Here is a 15094-nt window from a genome sequence, read left to right as displayed (position 1 = left end):
TTGGCCGCTTTTTATTGATGTTGTCAGTCCATTTAAAATTGTATTATTAATAGCCATAATAACAATCTCGCATCTTATCCCACTAAATCCACTAATGCTTTTTGAAATGAATCAGTCAAATGGATTAAATATAACTTCTAATACTTTATTTTTCTCATGAATCTCAACGGAGCTGGCTTTCGGTCAATATTACTTTTTACACTGCAGTGTAAAAACCCGTTTTAAACCACATTTTAACTGGCTCTGTCCCCGCTCTACACACGGACCAGGAAAGTAGTTTATCTTCGTTTAAACGTCGACTGCGAAAAAGCGGTTTAAGTTAAACTTTAAACTCGGGACGTTCCTAGTCATTCATAAAGTAAAATTTAGTTTGGTTTGAAGAGGGTTCCGCGGCCGGAGGCAAAAAGGGACTGTGCTTCGGAACAGTGATTGATGGAGGCTTAGCTACGATGTAAAAATTATGACAGCAGTAGTACGGAATTATGAAATTATTCTGTCATTCAGTACCGTAATTCATGTCCAAGCCATCCATTTAAATTCCGTTCATCATTTCTTAGACTGATAGATGTCGATGATCCCGTCATGAACAACATTACCTTTTAAAGGGAATATAATATTGGCATATTGAAAGTTGACCGGTGCGGTGAATAAAAACGTTAAAATTCTCTTCCATCGGCGGAATCATCGGCATAAACTGTATTACTTACTAGATATAACTTAACTTACGATGCCCCATGAAACCTGCCTTACGACAACATAAAATGATCTAAACGAAAGTACGCATAAAAATATATAATTGCAGTTGCCAAGTTTTTCCACAGCAAATTATTAATAATTTATGAAAATGCCTTAAAGAGTAAACTTCACCATTTTTCACCTTTGAATCGTGGAATAAAGATCAAATAAAAAACAAATATATTTTGGCATAGAATGATAACGCAAGTCGAAGGTAAAAGGGTCGCAGTTACCCCTTGCAGTTTCGTTATTCAGTATCATTGCTGTGAGTCATGAATTTTTATCAGCCTCGGGTGAAGGTAGACCCACGGTAAATACGTCTAGACCATATTGATTAATTCCTAATATAGAATTCCAATCGAATCTATTGGGAATTTCTAGCATCATTTGTTAATATGTTTGTTACTTCTAAATTATGTTTGCCTACCTACCTACAGCATGTCAGCGATTAAACATATTTTAAAACTTCATTGTTTTACATTAATTAACACCGGTATAATGAATTAAAAATAATAACAACTTTGGCTAAATAACTTACCGTTTAAAGGCTTGCTTATGTATGTATGTCACTTTATTGCACATAAACAGGACAAAACAAAACAGAAAAAAACGACCTATTATGTACAAAAATGCCATATATAAAGCGTACTTAGAAACTGCTACGTCTGTACAATGTCAAGTTAACGTCTGCATAACTTTACACGTGTCTGAGAATGTTGGTTGTCGCAAGCATTCACAATATTACTACATTTCCCAGTATTTTTGTGTTCACAGTAATTTCCATAAGTACCACCGCCGTGGACATAGGGGAGGAATGGTATGAAGTTTCGTAATGAGTTTTGTACGAGCTTTTATTTTTTTAAGTAAAAAAACTGATTTTCCGTCACCTACATATTTGATTCAGAATATAAAAATCGCTCTGAATCGCTACTACTACTACCGAACCAAGTGGCTCTTTCAAAACCTGGCGCCTTTATGCTACTTCACCCCTAATGACTCTTTATTGAGCAGATTGTCAAATCGTTGGACGAAACTTCTATATTTTACTCTTAAGTATTCATGGTAACATACTGCTACGATTCCACAGTACTGGAGAAACACACACACACACACAAGTACCTACCGGGTTTCTGGCTGCAGAAATTGCATTGTTGACAGCTGACAGATCAAATCCATAACAAATCCAGGTGATCCAGGTCAAACTCATAACCTGTTATTACAATCAGAAAAACCCTCCGGACATTCAGAAAATATACCGTCCACGGAAATGATGTCAACAAAACTGAGAAAACTGAGCACAGCCCTTTCGCGAAAATAATAAAGATAAGACACTACAAGCATTACCACTTTGATTCAATAACGTGAAATCTCAAGCTTATCGCAAACCATACCGTGGTTAGGGTTCCGGTATCCGGGCGGGTAAGGACCCGGATTAACACTTGAGAGATTTATTTACCCTACAAGACGTCCCGTGCCGGCTCCTTCATCCTTGAGTTCGTTATACACAAGTGTAGTCAGTAAATTTCAAGGATGTGACGTATACCACATATTTATCACAGTTACAAATAGCTAAGATATAATAGAGGAATAAGACCAGTTTAGCACAATTTGATTCAAAGAATTTATTTGCATAGAATACACGTATATACATGCAGATCATATACAAAAAAAAATCAAAATTCCAGTATATTCAGTCTGCGTGCAGACACGCAAACATTACAGAGGAGCACATTCTAACATCAAATCATAAAGCAATACAAACATTAATAAAGAATAATATAATAATTAGTAAAAACATGAAAACGTCAATAAAAAATAATTTGTATATAAAATAAAAATTGAAACATTAAAATCAATTAAGCTTATTTAAGTAAGTTGTAGAAGTTATAGGCGCTGCCAAAGAGAAACACGCACTTTTACACCCAAAAAACATTATCCTTCGGTCTTTTTAAAAGTTTTTTTGGTATACAACGACAATAAGATATATGCGTTCAATCTAACGGTACGCTGACACCGTAGTCTACGGGTGTTTGCAACTGGTTCACCTTTTCGATATCTTAAGCCTATTAAGGCACAAAGGGGCAAAGACGCTGTATTTTGTTTCGCCTTAATCAGGATCAAAAACTATTCCGATATTTGTCCAACCAAATTGTTGTTTTACAGCAGTCTTATAGTGAAGTAAAACACTGAAATGCAACAGAATGAATAAAATGGCGGCGGAAGTCGCGACAGCACTTGTCTGGCTGATTTTCGATTTGACTGAACGCGGGAGTACAGTATTAGTTGTAGGTACTTTGTCACAGACAACAGTCGGTCTTATAAAAAAGTTGTCAATAAAAAGCTTATTTTTGACTATATATATAAAACCACTAAGTATTCGCGATTTTAAAACATCATTATTTACTTTAACGGGACTAATCGCCTGCGGTGCGGGTAGTTCGAAAAATTCGCGCAGCTAGGAGATGTCGATATCAACTTTAACCAGTCTTATCTGAAACCACGGGGACTTGCCGTTGCACTCGGAACGTCGGAGGTAACTTTAATGCTTAAGTATACTTGATTCAGACCCGTGAATGACGTTTAAGTAAATAATAACAAGATATTTAAAAAGTTGTTGAAAACATATACAATCGTCGATAAGCCTTTCTGTGCCCGGTACTCTGCCACTGCCAGCATAAAATACTACTAATTAAAATCCTGGAATTATAATTAGCACGCCGTCAAAGCTAATTATAATTAGAAGATTAGAAAATCAAAGTCTGTTCTTTTGTGTAAAAAATAAGTTGTTTGTAGGTCATAACAATAATAATAAACAATAAATGAAAATAATGATAGACAAAGAAGGAATCTACAAAAATAAAGTTCAAAACAATTTAGTCGTGAAAAGGTATTAACAAATAGACATACTTACCTGCATTAGCATGCATCATTTAATTTAATTGAAGAATGAAAAATTGGAGGAGAAACTTTAGAATAGGTTAAATAAATCTCATACAATTTTGTTTTACTTCTTATCTTCAACTTCCTCTTGTGTGTAAAGAGCTTTACCCTTACTCCGTATCTGCTGGTTAATGGAACTTTTTGTCATTTTAATCACGTCTCGGCCGGAGGGGATTTTGTTCTGAATATTCTGGTTAAATTAATTGGATCCAGCGTCCCTCATAACATTCTTCTCGTTCCGACAATTAGGTTAACAATCAGGCTTTATTGCAATATACGATTATCGATACAACGAATCCTCAATAATACTAATCAAAAAAAAAATTGTTGCTTTGACAAAGATTAAGAAAAATCTCAAGCCCCCGACATGTTTTGTGGTCTCTAATTTGTTAACATGAACTTTTAACAACCAAGTATAGCCGCATGGTTAAGTTAGTTTATTTTCTATACATTAGGTATCTAAATCTACCAAAACGATCTGTTAAAACTGGTTCATAGAGAACTGGAGTATTTATATTGTAATGGCATGATTTTCACTAGGTTCTGAGCATTTTAGTGACATTAGTAAATTTCTCAAATAGGTCCCTTCTTTTTTCAGTCGGTTAACGATCTCTGTATCATTTATTAACGTTTTTGATTTGCGACAGTGCATTAGTACTGTGCACTGTGGATAGAGTCAGACCAAAATAAGTTGGCAGCTATTTTAATAGCCCAGACTGTGCAAGTGTCAAGAAACATCATAATTTCATAGAAGTTTGACGTTTAAAAAAATCCGTGCACCGTCACGGCTAACAAAATCGCTGCCAACTTATTTTGGTTTGACTCTATGTAACTAGGGGCAACTGATCAACATTTATAAGTATGTTGCAATTGACAACGTTCATGCCATTTGAGTAAGTCTAGGTATGTGGCAAGTCTCACTCTTTGTTTCTCGTTCCGAACTAACAACACGTCCCGCGATCACTTTTGTAATTTTATTTTTTATAAAACTTAATAAAAGTTCATTAAATTTCTTCACTGTTTATAGATAAGATAACCTAGGTAATTAGTCTAGGCATCGGAGTTTTTATCGCATGGTAAGACTAATAGCAATCTATGGAGTCGACATTAGCCATAAAATTCAACTCATATTCATACTCATACTCATTCACTTATTTAATTAATGACTTTAATTTTACAAGGACAAGAATGTTTGTAAACGATGCTTTAATTTTGTCTTTCAGGACATAAATATTACAAATAAAAAATAATGACCCTTTTTAGGGTTCCGTAGTCAACTAGGAACCCTTATAGTTTCGCCATGTCCGTCTGTCTGTCTGTCTGTCTGTCTGTCTGTCTGTCCGAGGCTTTGCTCCGTGGTCGTTAGTGCTAGAAAGCTGAAATTTGGCATGGATATATAAATCAATAAAGCCGACAAAGTCGTACAATAAAACCTAAAATTTTTTTTTTAAGGTACCTCCCCTACACGTAAATTGGGGGTGAAATTTTTTTTTGCTTCAACCCTACAGTGTGGGGTATCGTTGGAAAGGAAACTAATAGGGGTCTTCAACAATCATTTTTTGATAAAGTAATTATATTCGGAGATAATCGCTCCGAAAGAAAAAAAAATGTGTCCGCGGGGTTCTAACTTTTGAACCATAAGTCCAAAAAATATGAAAAAAATCGTGGAAGTAGAGCTTAAGAAATACATTAAATGAAAACTATAGCGGACATGATCAGTTTAGCTGTTTTTGAGTTATCGCAAAAAGTTTCCCCTTCATAGTAAAAAGACTTACTTTAATTAGGTACCTACTGATTATGCAAATTTGCCTATTTGTTTAACTCGGGTGAAAGGTACCGTTTCATCCCTTGGTTAACAATTTACTATACTTTAAGCTCCAGTTTAGCTTATTGTGACGGAAGAGTAACTACGGAACCCTACACTGAGCGTGGCCCGACATGCTCTTGGCCGGTTTTATTTATGTATTGATTAATTTACATTCATATTATTGTTGCCTCTTTTAATATACATATTGTAAATTTTTAAGGAAATTTCGTTATGTAATCAATACAAAAAATAGTATATTTTCTTATTTGTAATATTTATATATTCAAAGACAAAATTATAGTATTTAACTCGTCAAAGTTCTAGTTCTTGGTTAGAAAATTAAAATCACTTATTAAATAGATGAATGAGTATGAGTATGAATATGAATTGAATTTTATTGCTAATGTCGACTCCATAGCTCGCTATTAGTCTTACCATGCGATAAAAACCCCGATGCCTAGTAATTACTTAAATAATGGCCGTTGTCATTGACAAATTAAATTTTCAACATGAAGTTAGACGCCTGTCTGTCAAGTGCCATTTAGTGTTGTCGGTTAGGATTGTAAACAAACAACAAGGGAGAATTTTTAAGGTAATATAAAGATATATATATATATATTCAGACGTGTTGTAAAAAGTATCCGGATTGAACTCAAATAGATACCTTGGTACAATGTCTCAAGGGCCTATTTTAAATTTAAGCTACTTATAGTAATCCTCTGTATATATCCATTATGTTTTATGTATATTGTTATTGTAAATAAAACAGCCTTAAATTCCAAAATAGATACCTTTCTAACATTTCTGATCTAAAAATCAATTGGTTTCATTAAATGGTTTTAGTTATTTTACATATTCTATATAAAATTCATTATGTGCGATTCAAGATAAACACTATAGACTAGATTTGATAGTTTTAGTCACGAAACGACGACAATAATTCGATTTAAAGGCTATTACAACATACTATGGAGCTATTAACTGAGAACAATGGCCGGGAGCGGCATTCGAACTTTAATAATCTCATTTTGATTTGGTATTTGTACTATAAACAGGCGTAAGCAAGATGCACCGATAGTAATATTTATCAAGCAAATCAATATCAAAACAAGATGTATTTTCTTGTCATTGGAATGCCACACCAGGACGATGCCGGCAGCAGATAGCCTATGTAGGTTTTACGTTCATTATTTTACAGATGATTAAAGCTTGATGGAGCTTACCGTTCAATTTACTTTAAAACAATATTGGAATCGATTTCCCGATGCGGCTTAAATGTAAACATTTGAATGGAAATATAAATGATGAATAAATAAAACGCATTAGCCTATTAAACATTTACCCAGTATTGTTTATTTTAGATAATTTGCTAACGGGTGAACAACACCCAGAATTTTTTAATGGAAATATATGTCTTGCTTTAGAGAATTAAAAATACCACGGCTTTAGCATCAAATTATTAAGGAAACTTCGAAAGTAGGTACTGAATACTGTTACTATTTTTTTAAACTTGCAAAAGTAAGTATCAAAATTAATACCGTGTGGTATACATATTTCTCTATTTGAAATGTTTTTATAGCAGACCGAGGTGAATATTTCTCTATTTGAAAAGTTTATATAGTAGACCGAGGTAAATCGGATTATAAAGCGAATCGGATCAGACTAAATATTAAAAATATTGCTTATGACTGGGGTCGCAGGTTAATAGAAGACATGTACAGCGCTATTTTAGCGCTTTTTTAATCAATGCAATATTTTAAATATTAAAGGATTTTTCATCATGACCTGATTCACCCTGTGATCCGATTCGCGTCGATCTCCCCTCCTATTTGGTGTTAAGTCAAACAAGTGGCTGGCAGATTTTGCATTAGACCGGGGCCGGCCGCCTCCACTACCTACCAAGGGTGTCACAAGCGACTCACCACATCACACATCTTTTAATCGGAGCAAAATTTAGCCGAGGTTGTTTTATCTCTTTACTTTGGAGAATTCACGGTTCACTTTTTTATTGTCATAAAACTATTCCATATTTTTGTTGTATGTAAAATACACCTTCGAGGTTTTGTGTAAAATATGTTAGGAATCCTGTTTTAATGTCAGCGTATCGAAATCACACAAAATATAGTGATGCCTACTGACCAAAAATACTTTTCTTAGTAAACTAGATATAAACTTAATATGATCATTGATCACGGGGTGAATATTGGTATAAAGTTTTTTTGTATATAAAAATCTAAAATAAACTCGCTGTAGATATTTTAATATATTTATAAATTAACAATATCATATCACACTTCACCCCAGTAATTATAATTGTGACCGTGACACCAGCCCGTATTTGTGCGTAACACGGTCGTATTGATTTTAGAGGCGCGCGCATCTTTGCCCCCACCCATGGGGAGGGGTAAAAAAGGAGGGTTCGGAATCGAACCTTTTTACGGGGGCACAGGAATCTGAGGTTAATGCTGTGTGTCAGCCACTGACAAAGTGAGATGTCTGGAGTTTTTAAGATTGTCTTTATGTTTGTGGAATGCGTGTAATATGCTAAATTAAATAAATTGATGAACAATGAATGATGAGTAAAAATAACACGCGTATCTGCGTATTTTGTTATTGTGATGTATATTGTATTTGTATTTAATCCTTACGTTAACTAAGTCCTAATAGATAGTTGGCATAACACATTTTAAATTAAAAATTGTACTTTCTATCATACACTTTTATGAGGGCTGTCTGATTTCAATATGCCTATATCAATTAATTATTTGATGCATAGATTTTTTTAAAACAAAAATAATGGTCTATTTTAAAATATGTTTTTATTCATGATTTAACCGTTTACCTCATCTTTCCCACGATTTTAGTGATCAATAGAGATAGTTATGTTTAGTGATATTGAATCTGCAGACGTATCAGTAAAATATCAAAAAGTATGTTTGCGAGCAATGTTCGCTATAAAACACAAACGCAACCTATGCGTACCCATGCGTAAGCGACGCACATTCTTACTAAATCAATAAGTGATACAAGCCATTATTCCCTGGCAGCCATCAAGTTAAGCCAATATCCTAAAATGGATCAAAATCAAATAAACAAATTTTGATCAAAGGTCAAAATATCTGCAAAATTTGAGGAAAATGCTTATTGGAGACACCGGCTATTCCTATTAGAATAGGTACCGTACCCGTCATCCTTGATCACTGATCACTTACCATAAGATGGATCATAATAAGGCTACTCGCGGTGGTATGTGGTAGATACATAATAATATATTGGCGGTCACGTACTGCTTTAATTTGAGAGTGCAAACTAACTGCCGTTGCATCTACGTTTCAGGTCAAACAGGTCTAGATTCTAATTTCCCGTTCTTGTTATCGAAAGTTCGTGACAGAGTTTAAAACAATCTCCACATTTTTAGTACAAGCCAAAACTACGACTGAGGCGGTTTAACGGATTTAAGTTAGGCTCCAGTATCCTAAGAATCTGCGTGTACACTGTATGATCCTCCTGTTTACAATCTTCAATCAAACGAATTACTGATACTTTCGAAAATTGAGCTTTATGTCTACATTTTAATGCTTTTTGTCATAAAAGATACACAATGAAGTATTTTACAAAAAAATAACACCTAAGTAATGTAACCACCACTTTACCACTTCGTTACGGAGTCTGCAAGACATAATCTCCGTCCTCGGCATTACCATTCCGCACCTCAGGCCCCCGAGGCCCGCGAACCTATTCCTTCCGCCTGGCGCCCACCCTTCCATCCATCGCTTATTACCTATTTCAACCTTAATTTATTCAATGATAAGGCCTATTTTACTTTGCATAAACTGTTTTATAAATAAGCTACGGCCACAGAATAAATTTTGGAAAAAATGAGCATTATTTTCATTATTTATTGCAAGACACTCTTATTTATAAGTACATCTTAGGAGCGGACGGCTATTAGCTGGCTTTTTCTCGGATGGAGAAGAAAAATATCGCAAAGCCAAAAAGTAACTAATACGATTTTCTATGAAGGTTTACAGCTTGAAAAATAATATCTACAATCGTTTTATTCATATATTTACTCTTTTTGTTTTAATGGGGTTCGTCACTGTCTTGAGAAAAGTCGTGTTTATTTAACCTACTTAGTTCAGTTATAATCATACATATAATCACAATATATTGTCAGAATTGTGAAGCAGTTTTGCGACATCTATATATTGAAAAAACTATGGTATATGCGACACCGTTGCACAAGTAGCTTAGCAGTGATTAAGTACCTAGATAAAGAAACGTTTTTGGAAATGATAAATATTAATTTGTTATGAAATGTCAGTTTATCGCTCTTGCTCTAATTAGATTTCAAGATTTTATTATAATTACACAGGTTAACTGTATAGCGCTTTTGTCAATAGTATTGTAAAGTTTTTACATATAAGATTTTTGAATCTAATAACCGACCCATGTCAACAGTGTTTGTATGGTAAGTAGAATTTAGGCATTTGACTAAGTAATGCCCAGTTCTACTAAATTAATTAACATAAGATCCATCCATCTCATATTTGGATAAATTCGCGTTATGAATACAAACCTTAATGAATACTCGTATTGAACAAGCTTGAGCAATTATTTAAAATCTTCGCTTAGGATTTTCTTCGTAAAATAATATAAATTCTTGAGAATAATTAAGAAAACGTGTTATATCATAATTATATATATCTCCGTTTCTACAAAACAACAAAAAACCGGCCAAGTGCGAGTCGGACTCGCGCACGAAGGGTTCCGTACAATTATTTATAAAAAACGGCAAAAAAATATGTTTGTTGTATGGGAGCCACCCTTAAATGTTTATTTTATTCTGTTTTTAGTATTTGTTGTTATAGCAGCAACAGAAATACATAATCTGTAGAAATTTCAACTGGCTAACTATCACGGTTCTCAATGCTGGTAGATATTGAAAGCAGATATTGGTCCACAATACCGGAATTCCGGAATTAATACGGGTGTTAAATATAGCCAAAAATCTTTTTTTAAAGTAAAATTAATTATATATTGAAAATTGTATGTTTTTAATATTTTGTTACGTATACAATAACCTATGCATTTTCTGTAGCAGTAAGATAATGAAGATCTATTATAAAATGAAATATTCGTAACAATCCGAGTTTTCGCCGTATTTCATATTTTTTGTCAAAACGGAATTAAAAAGTTCCAATGCCGGAATTCCGATATTTCAATATTGTAATATCGTAAATATCGGTCCGAGACTCCGGTTTTTCGGGGATTCCGGAATTCCAGTGTTCGTTACCCTCATTTCATGCCATATTTGCCATTTGTGTCCAAACATCTGTAACTCGAAATACTTAACAGTTCTTTCATTAACACAAAGAAGAGTGCCTATTTTTCTAATAATTTTAACTCGTAAAATGATGGCAAAAATAATTTGGTAGTACACTTGAGATAAGAGTTTGAATTCATTCGCCGGTATAATTTTTCTAATTTATTTTAAAGTTAGTCAAATAACTGTTCAGTAAATACATCGTCATTTAACACAGCCGTGGAGCGATTAAACCTAGGTTTTACGTGTAAAGCCTAAATTTATAGCCGGATCTGATCTGATCGAGGCGATATATCGCGGTAATTGAATTGCCTTCAGTCACGGGGCTATGGATGTAGTACTTATAATTATAATATAAATATATGGATGTAATACGCAAAAACTTACCTTCCAGATGTAACTAACATAAATAAAATACTAACTTATGTCCTTTCCTTTCCCGGGCCTCAAATTATGCCCATAGACTCTAACCATGATAATTTTGCACTTCTTTAGTAGTAACAACGCATACATATCTCATAGGAGTGACATACTTGATATAGCACTTGGTAAGAAAACTTGGAAAAAAAAAATTCATCTAAATCGGTTCGGCAGTTTAAGTGTGAAAAGGTAACAGCCAGACAGGCAGACAGAATTGCTTTCGCATTAATGATATTTGGTAGGCTCCCACAATTACTTACTAACAATGAGGCCACTATTACTGTTTCATTGATATTGCATCCACGTTTACCTTCTGAAAACCGATTCTAACAAAAATTAAGTACCTAAGACATATTAATTTGACGACCGGTTTGGCCTAGTGGGTAGTGACCCTGCCTACGAAGCTGATGGTCCCGGGTTCAAAACCTGGTAAGAGCATTTATTCGTGTGATGAGCATGGGTATTTGTTCCTGAGTCATGGGTGTTTTCTATGTATTTAAGTATTTATAAATATTTATATAATTATTATATATATCGTTGTCTAAGTACCCTCAACACAAGCCTTATTGAGCTTACTGTGGGACTTAGTCAATTTGTGTAATAATGTCCTATAATATTTATTTTATTTATTTTAATGAATACGTCTAAATACTGATATTGGGTCTATTTAAAATTATTTTTTTCACACCATGCATGAAATAAAGCATCAGAAAATTATTACATAATAAACAATAACAAGTGGGATAAAACCCTAAAGAGTAGCAGGCCAATTCGAACGTACACTGAAATCGTCATTCGTTACCGTGCATCTCGCTCGTACTTGTCCCGAACATGTATTTGCGCGAGCTAGACGCACGATAACCTCAGATTCAAATATTTTTCTGATGTTAAGTTCGGGTTGAACTGCAGGCTTGACCGAGTCACTTGTACTGTTTCATATAAATTCCATAGTGACTAATCGTTCTGACAGTTCGAATAAACAAACAGATTTGACTACTCAGTCAAATACCCTATCCTCATCTTGTATTATACATTATAACATTATAATGCTAATGCATTGCAATATAATGCTCACGCTCACAAAGTCATAATACATAGATTACGTGGTTCAGTGCTATTTTCGCCCCCATTAGTTTACCATATACTTATGTAGTTTATGGGCAAAAAGCTTACATAAAAGTAAATCGCGTTTGCCTCCGAGGTAGCAGGAAATAGCCAATTTCTATCCCTGTAATGGGTAGCGAGCATAAGGCTCTCGGTCTCGGTTCTGTTTTACATATGTACTCTCTCTGACTGGTCACTTTTTATGGAGTTTGACGCATTTCATAGTAACTAAGTAGCGACTTTTTTTTTGAAAACTTCCTAATTATAATATTGGTTTTTACACAAATATTTAACGTTTCATATAAATTTGAAACAATAAGTTTAATAATAACAAAGCAATAGTTAGTTAGTTTTTTCCAGAATTTATGGTTGGATAGTTATATACAAGTCTTAGCCATTTAAAAGTGACTATTTTACGTAATTTCACGTAGGTCACGTCATAATTGTTATTTAGGAGCCTTGCACCATTTTGTTATATTTTTAATATATAACAACGATTTTTTGACTTCAAAATAAAAGTAAATAGCGTATACCATTCGATGACATAGATTACATTCGAAATCAATGTAAGGGTAGTTCACTGATTGATTTGTATTATTCACGGGAGTTGGTGTTACGGCGCACCTAATGTCCCGCGTAGCCAACGTGCATATCGTTCACGCTCCGTGGCGAACGAAACGCAACTGTCACGGTCGCACTAATATGGAAGAGTGATAGAGAGAGATGACTATGCTACGCTACGGAGCGTTAACGATTGTAACGTTGGCTACGCGGCCAGGGTGCTTAGCGAACGTGCCAATCGCTAACGTTCCGTAGCGTAGTCATGTCTCTCTATCACTCTTTAGTGCGACAGTGACAGTTGCGTTTTGTTCACTATGGAGCGTTAACGATTGGCACGTTGGCTACGCACCCAGATTTACAACCTCTGTATTGCTTTCAGTGTATTGTGCCTATATACTTTATTTATTTTAAGCATTACATTAAATACTTTGATCTATTTTTAATATGTAATTACTTGACACCGATTTTTCGTCTTCATGGGAGTACATAGCGTATTCTTTTATAGATGACAAAGTAAGTTCCGCCAACATTGTAGGGGCAGTATCCTGATTGATTTGTATTATTCACGGGAGCTCGTATCAGGACACATCTAACGTCAGACCAGATTTACGACCTCCGTATTGCTTTCAGTGTATTGTGCCTTTATCGCTGCTACAATCTCGTGTATCAGAGAGCAATTGAACAAAGTGAAAGCTTTCTTAATTAAAATTGCTGTTTTTATATCTTGTGTTTATTTTTTAATATGAGTAATGTGTAAGTGGTATACTACACATAGTTAAGACAAATTAATAAACGTGCAAAAAATATATGCAAGAAATTATTGCAAATAAAATTTTAAGTATTTTCAAATGATTTATGACATAATAAAAGATAAAACGCAACGTGCCTTGTATTTCGCAAATGGTCCTTTGAGCCGGATATGTCCAGCTTAAAATGGATCACCAGCAATTGTTTTACATTTATTTAATTTTTTACACTTTTGTGTCATTTACATTTTATAGGTTATTCTTTGTGTACCACTTTGTTGTATATGGGTGCTTGCCAGAAACAAATAGTTTTTTTATTTTTCATTATTTTGAAATGATTGATTTCATTATTTTCAAAATTTTGATATATCAAATATTTCTATGGAAAAGAATTAAAACAATTTAAAGCCATGATGAGAGACGCCCTGTATATTATGTCAAACTTTATCAAAATAAAAAAGCGTTCCAAGTTTCGAACATCGGCAATATTTATGTGCAAAGTGTCAAACAGTTAGCCAATAAGAATTCTTGCTGTCTAATTTATAAAAGTTAGTAAACTAGTTGTGATGATGTCATGACTAAACTAAATAAACAAGCCGTATCAAATAAAATGCTTACATCGTCAGAAATAGTTTAAAATAAAAAGCTTCAAATATAAAACTTCTCCTATTTAAAGTGCCTAGTATATACCTACCTATATACACAATGCTTCTTACACGTGGTTTATATGTTTATATAGCAGGCCTCCTAACTGGAAAGGTCTCATGGGTATCATAAATTCGTTTACACTCTGCCATCTTATCTGCAAAATAATAGACTCTTTATCAATGTGAAAGAGCATAGTCGTACCTACGATACTTGGTCTCAAAGAGGGTTTGACTTAGAATTGTTTTTTTTTTTTTTTTTTAATTTATTTAGAACACAAACAGTCACATATACAAATGAATTTGAAGTACAATGTAGAGTACTTAACATACTTAAGAATCATAGACCTGGAGGTTCATTATTAAGTACATAATGTTAACATACTAACAGCATAAAGAAAATGAAATCATGAGCCATACTTAAAATCTATTTACTAGTCTTCAGAGGAGAAAAAAAATACAATAAGTAGTAATACAGTAAGCAGGTTTGACATTACTGTCTGTTTCATTAATTATCGGATATGTTGTATTTTTTTTTTTTTTTTTTACTAATATCTGGTAGGTATTAGGACAACCGGAAAGTTACATTTATACATTGTGTACATTGTATTATATTTAATTATATGAAATAGGTACTTGAACTAAAACAATTTACGTTTAAGTATCATTTTGAGACTAGACAATGAAGTGTGAAAAGGATCAATATCAAGTAGGTACTTATTATAATAACTAGGGACTCGTCTGAAAAAAGTGTGCCGAGAGTAATTCTTGCGGGCAAAGCTGATATAAAATAGAGATCTAGGACGTAGGG

The 15094-nt window shown here is 33.8% G+C and overlaps 1 protein-coding gene across 3 annotated transcripts in view; it reads right to left on the bottom strand.

Moving 5' to 3' along the window:
* Nucleotides 1-15094, bottom strand: part of LOC133525956 (amyloid-beta-like protein) — a 220440-nt gene that overhangs the window by 37898 nt on the left and 167448 nt on the right. The gene's annotated exons all lie outside the window — the stretch shown is intronic.

Source organism: Cydia pomonella, chromosome 15 (genome assembly GCF_033807575.1).
Source record: "Cydia pomonella isolate Wapato2018A chromosome 15, ilCydPomo1, whole genome shotgun sequence".
Taxonomy (NCBI): Eukaryota; Metazoa; Arthropoda; class Insecta; order Lepidoptera; family Tortricidae; genus Cydia; species Cydia pomonella.
Note: the sequence above shows the minus strand (reverse complement) of the source record. Positions and strands in the feature narration are given on the sequence as shown.